We start from the raw sequence: 14,848 nt of genomic DNA, 5'->3' as shown, positions 1-14,848 counted from the left end.
TCATCATTTCCTGATGAATATTACCATATTTTTCCCCTGTGTACAGTAGATACGATTTTTACCAAATGCTGTTGTTTGGAAAAATAAAAAAAAATATTGTAAATCAAAAATTCATATTAAATTGAAAGTCGAATTGAAAATTCGCCAAAAATAAATTTTTCAACCATTTTTTGATCATTACAAAGCATTTTAAAGAAGAACTCTTAAAATTTTAGAAAATTTTAGGCTTGGTCTGTTGACTATGCCACTTGTTTTATGTGAATATGCCAATGATATAAAAAAATCTAGAGTTTTTTTTTCTTTTTTTAATGGCCTATAAACATATGAAAAACAATAGCTTTTCAAAAAAAAATCTCTCCAAATGTATATTTTTAGGGGACAACTTTGCCTGAGTTTTTTTACTAAGACTTGCTATATTTTAAGTAAAAAGAATTATGCAGTAATTTTTGTAGTGTCCCAGACTATGCCTCTACGCATTTTTTTACAATTCAAATGATGATGGGGCCATGCTATAGCAGAAAATGTGTAAAACAAGCGAAACAAATTGAAAAAGTCTGTAAAATATGAAAAACTAAGAGAGACAAAATGTAGTGATAGAAGGTGGTAGAATAGGGCAAATACTATCAAAACCAAAGATGAACTAAACATGATAAATGCAAATCAAAATACGAAAAACATTAAACAGTAAAGTTTATCGTACAACAAAAAATGGTCAAAATAACCTCCTGAACACGGTAAAAAAAAAATCGAAAGAAATGTGGGCAGTACACGGAGAAAAAAGAGTTCCCAAAATCGTGAACAAGCGTTCATGAAAATGGGAACCTCGAACAAAGTGTTCAAATTTCATGGTACGTTTTTCAAAATCGTACCATGGAATTTGAACACTTTGTTCGAGGTTCCCATTTTCATGAACGCTTGTTCACGATTTTGGGAACTCTTTTTTTCTCCGTGTAGAGGGTCAAAGTTTACACTATGTGAAAATTTTGTTTATTTTTTTTTTGTTGTTATCTACTGCCGCTTGAAGCAAGTCCATCCCATTTATAATTTTGACAATTTTATGGTTATGAGTTTGGTTCGGAGTTACGTAGACTATCAGGTAAAAAACCAATAAAATTGAGTATTTCCCGAAAATCGTAGAAAATTCATTTTTTCGTGAAATCCTAACGCGTAGCCCTTGTGGGCGGGACAAATTTGATTTTCGTTTTTCTCGGCTTACTGTTTTTACAAATGGGTTCTCATTTTTAACTTGCGATAACTCGGAAATATTTTGCTCGAATTTCAAACTTTTGTGAAATTTGATGACTTTTTCAAAGTAACCTTTTGAGTGACAGAAAAAAGAAAAAAAAAACCTTTTGATTGGGAACACTAATTTCGGACATTTTAATTGTTGGGCTTGATATTCAAATTTTGAAATTATTTTCAACTTAAAGAGCAGAAAATTCAACAAAGTTTCATTTTTTAAATTGAAAATCGAAACAACAGTTTCCGTAATTTCGCAAGTTGAAAAAATTCAACTGCATCTTCATCAACCAGCAGTCCGATTAAAAAGTCAAGTTAATTGTAGAAAATTTTCACAGCTCTTCAAAAATACTAAAGCAGGGGGCTGAAAATTTCTCGAAAAAGTCACATAAAATTGCTTATAACTTGTAAATGGTGCACATAATCAAAATAATTAATAAGGCATTTTCAATTGCAAATTTGATATAGAAACCAAAAAATACACTCGTATCAAAAATTTATATCTCCGGTACCAAATTTTTCACCATCTTAACCTTCGGGACGTCGCGTGTTTTGGCATTTCTTACAAGTGTCATTACAAAGTGTGTACAATGTACAAAATACATAATGAAACATCTCCAAAATAAATAAATTTTATAGAATTAAAACACTGATTTTTGGAATAAAAAATTAAGGAAAAGAGACAAAAAATATGAAGAAATATTGTTAATGTCCTCAAAAAATATTAAAAAAAAAAAGTTCATTTTTAGAGCAGGATTATAGCCTTACCTCAGAGAGGAAGGCAAAACCGTTATCCACATTAATTGAACACGTCAAATGAAAAATTACACATTTCTCCCACGAAGTGACCACTTTGAAGCGCAAACCAGACAAATTGTTGCCAATAATCCATAACAGCACGCCAAACAAACAGAAAAAAGAGTGTACAAAAAAAATCGTCAAGCCTATTTGAATGGAAGCAGCCGAGAGTGCTCCTTTTCACTGTTTCATAATGGCACATAATTTGTACCGGTAATAAATTCAAATTAATTCGAAGCGTTTTTTTTCTGTCTCCTCTCTATGTTTGATCAGTCAGTCGAATCAGGTGGAAAAAGCTTCAGCTCGTTTCGACTGGCCATTTGTCAATGAGGATGGGTGGTTGAGTTGGAGAGAAAAAAAGGGGGAGGGAAAATTTCACGATGTTGAGCGAGCTTTCAATCACAGACAAATTGACGAAAAAATCATTTTTAATTAGGTTTGAAAAAATGAGCTAATTTTTATGCTTTAAAACTGAACACACAAAGGTTTATATATTATTCAGAGTTTAAATTGATTGTCTCGATAATGCTTCGCTGTGATAGATAAGTAGAAACCTGAAATCCGCACGGGCGGACAGGTTGAACGGACTGGTCCTCAGGTGGACTTTAGTCCAGCATTGATCTGTCCCGTGTCGCATAATTTATGTGCCAAACCACGGAGGCGGTCTTTTGCTATTTGTTTTGGAGCGATATCCTACTGATTTAGTGTTTTGATTAAAAGTTTGTTTCGAGTTAAACGGACCAATTTTGTATCACGATACATTAACCTAGATTGAAGGTCTTCATTACAAATCAGAATCAAATTGAGAACACTAATTAAATCAAAAATGTCACATCCACAAATCCCCCTGAAGCACCGACCTCCAATCAAAACGCCCGCGACTTCATTCACTTGACCTCATCATCCTGCCCACTACAAACAACACCCCTCAGGCTCTGAAATTGGACACGCCCTAATTGTGGTGCTCACTTTCAATCTTGCAGACTTTGCAGCATAACATTTTATCAGATTATACGATAATTGGCACCCTTTGGCCCCTTCTCATTGAGATTTCCCGTCGTTGAATTTCATTATTACCGTCGCCCCGTTGAATCTCATTGAACCAATTACCTTTCACATTTCGCGAATGGCTCTCGGTGGTGTCCTTTGCGATTCCTCGGCAGGGTAGTATGCAAAAAATAATCAAAAAGAAATTTCCGATCAAACACGGAGAAAAATCGATTTCCAAAATCGCGTATAAGCGCTGATGAAATTCGGTACAGCGAATGAAGTGTTCAAATTGCGCGGTACGTTTTTTTAAAACGTACCTTGGAATTTGAACACTTTTATCCTAGTTATGAATTTCATGAATGCTTTCTCACGGTTTTGGGGACGGATTTTTCTCCGTGCAGGAAAAAATAAATAAAAGAAATGTCGAAGTGAATTCGATCCGGTGGTATAGCGAGTTCGATAAACAATAAGATTAAAGATTCATAAAATGGCATTACAAGTTCATCCTTGGTGTTTTCTGTCAGATTGACTAAAGCGTTTGGTTTATCGGTTTTGGAATAAAGGTTACTGCGAGACAACACAGGTCATGAAAATTTCAATCAATAAATGTTACATTGCCATCCCGGGTGTTCACAACTTTGGGAGTCGAACTAAACCTCAATATTAAGCTACTTAACTTTAGAAAGTTCGATCCCGATTAGCTTCAGCAAAATTAATCTCAACCAAGCACCACATCCTTATCCAATCGATCCCTTCCATTTTCAGCCTCGACCTTCGCCGATTAGTTCTAGCCAGCTATGGTTAGGTGTTTAGGCTAGAGGTCAATCATCATCATCATCAGCGCGTGTCTTCAGCAAGTCCAAACCCCAAGGATCAAGACCTTCACTAATGAGATTGTCCACACACACTTGCTTGTGTGTATGTGTGTGCAAGTTTGTGCACCATCATTAAACTGTAATATTCTAGGGCTTCGTGGCAAACATAATGAACATGATGTCTTAAAACTGGTGGAGAATAAAACACTGAAAAAAAAACATTGAAATTGCTTCACGCCACATTTAAGTGTGCATTTGATACAGACACACGCTCACACACTGAGGAATTAGCTATTAGGTACGAGTGTTGAAAATCTCATTGACTTTGGGGTCTCACTTTAGTCGAGACACAGCACACGGCAATTAGAGGGCAAAAGGGTAGCATCTAAATGAACCATAATTGGTTTGTTGGCGCGCACGCGTTCGAGTTGTTGTTTTTGACCACCCCAACCTGTATGTGTGCCTGCTCACGTGTACGTGTGCCGCAATGACAAGTACATCACTCGATTTCACGTTGATACCCTTCTTTTTGTCACGGCTGTTGATAGAGTCGTCGAGACTAAGAAGGGAATGACATCTACTATAGGTACGTTTAGTATATCTACTAGTGCCAGGGGTCGACTTCTGGGAAAACATTGTTGTTGAGAGTGGTAATTAGCTGCGCTGACCTGGACTAGAATTGCCAGTCTCGCGTGTTTGTCTCTATGCGCGCAAACCGTAATGAGCAAGCTGCAAGTTTGATTGCATGCAAGTGCCAAATGTATGCCGCATGTGTGACTTCAAATTGATGAGGCGGCGTTACGCCAACCACCTCTCGAAAGGTCGACCTCTGGAAACCTCGTTGGGCGCCGGGGGTTGAGGGGTCTCGTGGCCAAGAACAGTCACATGAACGGTTTAGAAGAGTGAATAGCTCAAATTAAGATCAACAATAGCGTACAAGTTTGTAGCAGCACCTTGCTTAGGTACTCCCAAGTTGACATTTACCACAGCAGTTCCCAACCCTCAAACCTTGAACCACTTACTTGTGGAATAAACCGGGGTATTGTCAAAATTCAAAATAAAGGAAAAAGAAAAATGTTTGGGCGATCATTCATTCGGGGTTGCCCGCAAAAGTGAAAGGAACTTTCCTACAGCGCGCGGGGACATCAACCAGCAGCAGCAGCACTGATCGATGATCGTTTTCTTCTCATTTGGTTTCCCACCAAAGAAACCGCGAGTCAAGGGCCGAGTTGTGCCCAGGCTGGACCATGAAGTGAAAATAAAAGGATCATTGCAAGCCATACCGATTGAACGAATCTGTGACGAGAAAGGGCAATTTGGCACCTGTTGTTGACTGGGGGAAAAGTCCAGGTCTTTGATTGATGACTCCATAGTGAGAGTGTTGTAGGTTTTAATATTGCATTTTTTTTCTACAAGATTTTTGGACAAAGCATTTTCCTATAAAGTGTACACAATAAAATAAATTTGGTCCAAAATGATTGTTTCAGACCTAACCAAACAAATTTGTAGGAATTTGTCCAACTAATCGAAAAAATATGTCCTGACCCGAGCAGACGGAAATAACTTGGGAATGACATTTTTTGATGATTGAAAATACTAAGCCAATAAACTTAAACTAAGCAATTCCAGCTCAAATCAGGAATTTTCCTGATACTTTTTACCCGACCCTCTCCGTTTTCAATTAAACTTTGTAGACATGTTATCCTAGGCCTATATAAGTCATTTTTGTATATATGGAGCCAATAGTACTCGAAAATAACATTTGAGAAGGGCGTAAGGTATTTAAATATTTTTGTATTTTGTAATTTAAAAATTACTGCATCTCGAAGCCGTTGCGTCGTATCAAAAAGTGGTCGAAGACAAACTTGTAGGAAATTGGACGGGCTTTCTGAAAAAAATACACTGAAACAAAAATACACGCCACATATATGAGATTTTTTGATTTTTAAGTCTCAAACATAAATTTAAAGGTGATGTCACGATTTTTTTCGTTCAAAATTTTTGAGGAAATAGCCAAAAATATAACCAAAAGACTGACAAAAAATGCAGGATGGTATGTCTCTCCTAAAAAAAATACAAAAATCATTTACTAAAACTGTTTTTTTTTAAGTGGTCTAAACGTCAAATTTTTCGAAAACCGGTTTGGGAATCGATTCTCCAGACAATTTTACATAAAAGTCTCAATATTGATCATTGTCCTATGTCCAATCCTTGGGAAGATACAGCGGTTTTAAAAATAAAAATGTTGAAGAAACGGGATTTTTGGTGGTTTTTGGCAATTTCCTTATGACAGACTCGGTTTTTCAGTCTCGTGAATATTTTTACCGGAAAGCTCGTCCCTATAAGTTTGCCTTTGACAGCATTTCAATTGGATGTAAGGGCTTACAGATATAAGCTTAATTACATTGCTTATAACTGAAAATAGAATATTTTTTTCAGTGTGGTAGAAACCAGGATAGTAAATTTGATTACATAAATATAAAAACGATATAAATCAAAAAGCTGTCAAAGGCAAAAAATGCCAACTTTTAAGAATTTTTTTTGACCAAGCTATGAATTTTTGAATAAAAAATAGTGTTTTTTGCAAATCAATGTTTTTCGAGTGTAGTCCTTATTCATACCTACAACTTTGCCGAAGACACAAAATCGATCAAAAAATTCCTTAAAAGACACAGATTTTTTAATTTTCAAACATCATTTTTGTATGGACAGCTGCCAAATTTGTATGGAATATTATATGGATAAACTAATGATGCAAAATGGCTTCTTTGGGCATACCAAAGGCACCAAAAAAGTTTCAGCTTGATTAAAAAATACAAAAAAAAATCGAATGACCGAAATCTGAGAGAATTGCTCAACTTGGAAACAATGCACTTTTTTTAAATAAAATTATAGATTGCTTTTTGATTTGAATTTTATTTTAAACCTTAATTTTCAAGGTTTTCCAAAAATCATCATATTTGCATAAAGTTGGCCACACTGCAAAATACTGCCTTGTGTTATAGCTCAAAAGGTGGTATTTTGGACATCTATAATTTTGTTTTATTTTTCTAAATGGTTTTTTTCAAAATCTTTTTTTTTTAATAAACTTGTGAAAAACATATTAAATTGTATTTCGATTAGAACAGCAAACTGACATTACTTATAACTTATTTGAAAGGCGAGACACAATAATATTGATTAAATTCTTCTTAATCTTAACTAAAATCCTTATTCCACTTTCTCAAAAAATTTAAAAAGAAAGAAACTCTGCAGTTTTGTTTTCTAAACGGCCCAATACATTTTTTTGCTTTTCGTTTGTGTTTGATTATTCTAACTCGAGGCGGTTTTAAAACACACAAAAAGGAAAATTAAAATTTGGTTTATTGGACCATTAAAAAAATCTGGAATTCTTTCAAGAATAAGATTTTTTTTTTAAATTATTTCTTTTGTTTTTTTTTTTTTTTTAATGAAACTACAAACTTTTCGGTAAATCATTGGGCCATTACAAATATTAAGGTTAATTTGAAATGTAATTTTAATTCTAGGAAAACATTTTTTGAAAAAACATTTTTTTCAAAGTTTTGATTCTATGGTTGTGAAAGTATGTTTTTCGGAAAGCTCAGCAAATTTTGAATAAGAATGAGCCTATGGCATTTTGGTAGAATGACGAGATATTGTAGTAATGAATGGTAAACGGCAATATCTGGTTTGTAACTTTGTTTTAGAAAAATCCCCACCTTCGTCTAATATACGCCCAACCCCAAAGGTTAATTCTGATGCAAAACTTGCTGAACTTAAAAAAATAAATATTTTCTAAAGCACACGATTGAATTTTAGGGGTCTAGTTTCGTTAAAATAGCCAAAATCATCACTTTTCAAAAAACTTACTTTGCCCAAGACATCAAATCGATCAGAAAATCCATTCTCAAGATACACAATTTTTTAAATTATAAATTCATTTTCCTATGGACAGCTGCCAAAATTTTATGAAGTTTTTATAGACGAACTAATAATGCAAAATAAATTCTCTAGACATAAAAAGTACACACAAAGTATTTTTTTCCAAATAAAAAATAATACAATTCCATAATATAATTTGTCTAGTGACACAATTGTACATTAGTAAAGGCCTAATCAAAAGTAGGAAAAAGTAAAAAAACATACAGAATAATACAAAAATGAAAACAAAATACAATAATTGCTCATTTTTGGGAAAATTGCTCAGCTGCTTTATTTGGATCCAATTAAAAGAAAAATATTGATAAAATCATAGCTAAACTAATCTTCTTTTCTATATAGTTACAAGGATAAAAAAGAGTTCTCAAAATCGTGAACAAGCGTTCATGAAAATGGGAACCACGAACAAAGTGTTCAAATCCTATGGTACGATTTTGAAAAACGTACCAAGGCATTTTAACACTTTTTTCGTGGTTCCCATTTTCATGAACGCTTGCTCACGATTTTGGGAACTCTTTTTTCTCCGTGTACACCTCTATTACTACTCTTAAAAAATCGTTGTTTAGTGATTTCGTTTTCAACTAGTCTACCTTCAAACTTTTAATGTAAACAACTTAAATTAAGCTTGCATATCGCAGAATCGCACGATTTACGGTTACGGCTTCCACGTATATCTAGAACAAAAAGAACTTGCACGGCTTCACTTGCACATGACCTGCATGCGGAACGCAACGCTGCTCCACCTTGTTGTCTTAAACTGTTTAATTTAAGGCGTTTACGCCCAATTAACATTCGTGTGAAGTTCTACCGCCAAAATACTTTTTCGAAAGTGACAAAATTTGAGACAACGAACCTCCAACTAATTAGGTTACATCTCTCCAGGTCCAGGTTATGTGCCATTTCTAGAAAATCATTTGCCTCATCAGCTTTTGATAGACGAACCAGCCATCACTTTCCGCCGCGCTCGTTACGTTGATGAAGTGATAGCTTGTCTGCGGCGGCGGCGGCGGCCGCCGTAATTACGATCCGTCCAAAGCCATAAACCTTTTAATTTTTCGGGGGTATGATGGTTTGGGCACTCGCTTCACAGAGCCGTGTAGAGAATGCAAGTGAGCTCATATTTTATGGAACTTTAAAGGTTTGTTGCACACACAACTTGTAGAAAGAAAAAAGACGAGTACTTAAACGTCATCGTCATCGTTGCGACTCAGTTTTGTGTAACATGACAAGTGGAAGATTTTTTGTAAACTCTAACCTGACAGCGCGTCGAGTAATTAAATCAAGATCGTGCGTACCGTCATAGCTGTGTCACGTCGCGTGGTGAACTTTGGAACGCTGGAAAGTCCAGATTTGGATGACGTTTAATGGGACTCTTTATACTTGTGTACCAGAATGGTGTAATAATAACCAGTTTACGAGCAGGTGCGCCGAAGGGGCTTTTCCTTCTCGTTAAACCAGTTGCATCCAGAAGGACGTGTAATTATTAAACTAAATTCAAGTTCCGTCGGGAGAGTTGAAGCGAGGCGAATTTATCAAATGATTGTCATAAATCTTTCCGTAACTTGGGAAGGCGTAGTTCTGTGATAGTGGTAGTGCAGTAGTAGCGAGCGGTAGAACAAGTGGCAAAAACGGCAGCAGCACTTACTATTTTTAGAAGAGCCATAGATGACGAGCTGTTAGCTGTTAGTCGGGGTTGCCGCAAAAAACACAAACAATCTGGGGAGTTCAAGAAGCAATTAGGTTGATGGATGCGCTAAATCATTGTCCTTTGTGGCGCGAGAGCGCGTGTGCCGGACATAATGGCTAGATTTATGAAAAAACACCGGGAAGAAAAGAACTGCCCGTTTGAATAGACTATCTAATTCAGAAATCGAGGTTAATGATGTTTGAACTAAAAAATGGAAATATTCGCTTGTCTGTTACAGGAAATTTGGGACAATGTTTGTTTTATAAAAATAAATCAATTGAAAATTTTGGAAAAAAATATACTTTTCATTCGATGGAATGTTTAGCATAGCATAGCATTGTTGTCTACCCGTAGTTGCTACTCTGTTAATGACCAGGACCTCCAAGAATTGCTCTGTGGACCACAGATGAAGAGTAGTAACCAATCATCACCACTTCGCAATTTTCAAATGTCCCTATCATGCTAGTCAATAACAGCGCCGGCCACGACCAGTGGTAAGACACGGGGAAGTGGATAGGAATTTTAGACCGATACTTGAGTGATGAAAACCGCTAAATCGACTGCGTCTTCGACAAATTATCACGTGAGGTTTGAGGGTGTTAGTAAGATGGGTGTGAAGCCAGGATTCACCGTGGTAAGTGATGTGGCCGGTTATAGTTATTTATAGTCCCTAATTCTTCGTATGTTCTTTTATTCATTTTGGAAGCTTTCCATTTCGGTTCACCAAGCTTTTTGTGATGAATTCTGGTCGTGTTTAAAGTTCAATATTCGCCTAACAATTATGCAATCAGTAAGTGTCCTTGAATTCAACTTTGCATTCAATATTGCATTGTCGTCCTGTTCGTAGTTGCACAGATTCCAATCAAGTTTCTTGGATTCTTATAGCATTATTAATCCATGTAGTTAACTATGCTTCGATGGTCTGGTGGTTAGCATTTTTGTCTGCTAACCCAAAGGACGGGGGATCGAACCCCGCCACGAGCTAATGAATTTTTCGTTCATGTTCAAGTGTTCAGAATTCTTTCTTTCCATAATTTCTCGATCCCTCAAACCCAGAACCTTACGCTTACAAAGCAAACAGTTTAACCATTCTGCCACGCCTGTAATGTTGTAATGTTTTAACTAAATAAGGCCGTTGCAAATATTTTTCAAAGTTTATTTCGCCTTAAGTCCAAATTGACCTGTCCAAAAATAAAATTGATTGTTTTTAAGAGCTCTATAAGTGCCCTGAATATGACTTTCCTCTAAAACTTAACCCTGAATTATCACGTTCAAAAAACTGATTTTTGAAGGTTTGCTCAGATGCTTTCTATAAGTTTGGTCGTAGAAGGCGTAGATTACGAGATAAAATTTTGGTGTTTTCGACAAAGTTGCTTGGATTGGAAAGCCTAACAACTTTCTAGAAGACAAAAAAAAATCCCAAAAATATTCCTGAAAAGTTAGATTTTCAAAATCACTTAAATAGTAAACCACCCTAATTTTCAACCAAACCAAACCCCTTTCTATTTGCAACAACTCTTCTCAAGACACCAAAGCTCCAAAATATCAAAATTTTTCGGAAAATCCGTTTTCCAATTAATTTTGCGATCTGGACCACTGTGCAATGTACAGAACCACGATTTTTTTTTTGCGAAAAAAAATGTCCGTCAATAAATCGATATTTTGAAAACTGATGATTGGAAAGCAACTGGACGCGTGTAAAATGCATTTAAAACACTTTTTTCATCCAAGTGTTGAAACCTACTCAGAAAAAAATGTGTGAATTTACTCGGCACGGGAAAATGAATTACATGTAAACTCAGTTGATGAAAACTTGAGATCCGACGTAAACGGTTGAATCACACGTAAAATCATGTTTTTACATATAATTTGTTGCAAATTTACATCAAATTATATTTAAAATCATAAATGATGTAACATTCGGAAATATTTTTGTGTGTGTAGGCTTGTAACCTCGACTTTGATTAGAACTGAGGGATAAAAACTTGAAAATTATTTGCAACGGTCTAAAAACACAAGATATTGTTTTAATATATCTTGAAATGAATTTTAATAATCTGTATTGGATTATATTTTTTTGTGAATATCAGAAATATTTATAAAAAAATTAGAAGTGCAATTACACATACAAATATGTAAATTTACATATTTTTAAAGGCAATAATAAACATTTTTGCTGACACAAAATCTGTCAAATTGTAAAGTGTAATATAATATAATATAAAAAATAAGAAAAAGATATTCTTTATAAAAAAAAAAAAATAAATTTTAACTGATTTGAAGATTTGAAGATCATTCAGATCTAATCTGCTCCTGTTGGATTCAAAATCAAGCTATAACACTTACCGGAACAGAAAATGCTAATTTCCAGAAAGATGTTTTCGTTTCATGATAATTGTGGATTATTAAATATTCAGAATTTGAAAGGGTTTGACATCAATATTGATTTTTATCAACCGTTGTTATGACAAATTTAAATTCAAAATGTGTTTTTCTTCAAAATAAACAATAAAAATCATTAAAAAAAATCAAATCATCCAATATATATCGGTCACTAAAAAAAATAAAAAAATAGCTTAGCTGCTTGACAATAAAGAATGAATCACGAGCTCTTTGTATTTACAATGCCACAAAAAGGCAGCAGGTGCCTCTAGCAATTGTTGAACTGACCTAACTGAACCGTTTAAGCGATCATCGATACGATCAATATTGAACGATCCATTTTTTTTATTGCGGTGGCAGTTATGTTGAACTGTTTATTCTTATGGAAAATCGAATTCACTGACCAGAAATAAATCACTTCAATTATGAATTGTTTATTGATTCTATGAAGCAGATTTGTCATGATGATTGATGGAGTCGATTTGGTTGGCATAATTTAAGGCGCAACGAAATTGATTTCGCTAAGCTACCAAAACTCAGTTTGATCTTGACCGATATTTTCACTTGTCCCGCAAAACGCAACACAATTAGTTCTCGATCTAAGCACATCAATCACCACTTAATTGAATCGTTTAGGCTCTCACTTTTCTCGCAAAAACTTGCCCAACATTTAATTTAATGCTTAATTTTGTCGCTCCCTCGCCTTCCAGTAGATTTTCCGTTTGTACATGCCTGAATGAATTTCGCTCTATTTGCACAACATTTGAGCTCGCCCAAGAGAGGGGGGAGGCCCTAATGACAGAGCAATTACACGCACTACCTGCCCACAGCTGACTGAGCGACTAACCAACTGACTAAACTCTGCTGGCCGGCGTCGCTGTTTTCGGTATTTAATTGTATCAACATCAGCAAAGCAAACACTTTGTTGCAGAAGTAATTAGGTTGCAACTATGTGTGTGCACTGACTTGGCGAGCATAAGAGCATAGTATGTTTATAGGGGGCAAAACATTAAGTGATCACATAATCCGGTTTGGAACAATCGAGTTTTGAAATCAAGACTCGGGGACAGGTTTGGGAGGTTCGTGAGTTGTTTGGTGTTTTGGATAGAGGAGAAAAATGTGTGAAACCGTTGTCGGAAGCGATCAAAGGAGCGATATAGTACGTCGAGAAAGGAAATTTGCATAATGACACGGAATTCCAACTTTCTGTCTTTCGCCAGGCGGCCTCGAAGGTGGCCTTGGCTTTGAGCGGGTTGGCGAGGTTGGCGGCAGCAGGTTGTTATCGTTAACTTTTCGATAATTTAATCAATAATTAAAATTTATCAAAAGCACCAACTTTCCTTGGTGGAAAAAATGAGCATTTATATGAATCTGACTTTGAATATGTAGTGTTATTTGAAAGATTGCTTTCCTTCATAAAAAAATATTCAAAACAAAATTTAAGAAAAATGCAGCAAACTTGATTGAAATTTTATAGGGGAAGGTGGGGCAAGACGACCGTATGGGGCAAGAGGAACAATCGCTCCTACGGCCGTAATTTTTACAATTTTGATTATTTCCAGTATGAGGAATTGTTGCTAGCAATGCAATTAGCTGATTCTACTACCACATAACCGCCAAAATGACGTAAACGCCACGGGGCATTAGATTTAATTAAGTTTTTTTTCGAAACCTTTGTTTTCTTATAATATTTGGAAAGTACAAAATAAGGCTTAGGGTACGTTTTAAGGCTCATTTTATCAAAATGCTATTTTTCCTAGATCAGTAGTGTCCCTACAAATGACATGCACCTATTACAAAGTATGATTTAACTTTTGGTTATTTTTGTTGAGAGCTTTTAAAAAATCTTGTTCAGGTGGGGCATATGGATTTTTAGTATGGAAAAAAATACGAATTGCTGCAACAACATATTTTATTGGAAAATAAATACATGAAAGTACTTAAAAACTGATAAACAATCGTTAAAAAAAATTGTACATACAAAGTATAGTGATATTATGAAAATTTACTATTTATCATCGAAGTAGTATTTTTTTCGTAAAAACGATAATTTTTTTAGTAAAATATTATTATTTAATCTAAAAATGGAAGAAACCATTCAAATACATTCTAATCTGATGTATCTAAGTGATAACAGTTCAATTGTTAGCAAATTACCATATTTTTTCATGCATTGTTCCTCTTGCCCCAACGGGTTGCTCGTCTTGCCCCAATAGTTGAGTAGAACGTACGGAAAATCAAAAATTTTAAAATCAATTTTTCACATTAAAAAACAGGATTTTTTAAAAACTTGTTTAAACAAAGTCTTAGTCAAGACCTAGAATAAGATGATTATAATAAAATCCGACAGATTTTTTAACTTTTTAATGGGTTATAACGAGCATTTCCTTAGCTTGTTACACTTGCCCCACTTTCCCCTAAAAGCTATCCTGTTATGGAGCACTTCCATTCGAGCAGTTTTTGCTTTTTTCTACAATGTATTCCTTATGGAGCGAACTGTCAAAAACAGCTCGACTGCGGGTGCTCCATTGAAAGGGCTTATACAATGGAGCACTTCAATTCGAGCAGTTTTTGCTTATTTCTACAATTTATTCTTTATGGGAGAACTGTCATTTCTACAACACAGTAAAAAAAACATGGTAAAATTACATCTAAAAAGGGGTACATCTTTTATGTCAGCAAAAAGCTTTAATTTTACCTCTAATAATGTGTAAATTTACATCTGGCAGACGCTAGGAAAACTATCTGCAATCCTAAAAAAAAATATCAAACCGGCGATAGTTATATCTAGCTTACTAAGTCCGCGCCCCAACCCGCACGGCCAAGCTCTATGAGCTCCGTACATTGTATACTGTATTTACTGCATATACGGTACATAGAGGTACATTGGCTTTGATCGTCCAGTTTTCACAGCGGCGAGTTGGTCGTGCGGGTTGGGGCGCGGACTTAGTACCCGGGCAGACGGTAATAACGAAATTCATGTCATTTCAATAACAGA

General features: G+C 35.2%; 1 protein-coding gene across 4 annotated transcripts in view; it reads right to left on the bottom strand.

Moving 5' to 3' along the window:
• The window catches only part of LOC120429527 (RNA-binding protein fusilli-like), a 146,346-nt gene that overhangs the window by 70,405 nt on the left and 61,093 nt on the right, over nt 1–14,848 (bottom strand). The gene's annotated exons all lie outside the window — the stretch shown is intronic.

This window comes from Culex pipiens, chromosome 2 (genome assembly GCF_016801865.2).
Source record: "Culex pipiens pallens isolate TS chromosome 2, TS_CPP_V2, whole genome shotgun sequence".
Lineage (NCBI taxonomy): Eukaryota > Metazoa > Arthropoda > Insecta > Diptera > Culicidae > Culex > Culex pipiens.
The sequence above is the reverse complement of the archived record's forward strand: the minus strand, read 5'-3'. Positions and strand labels throughout refer to the sequence as shown.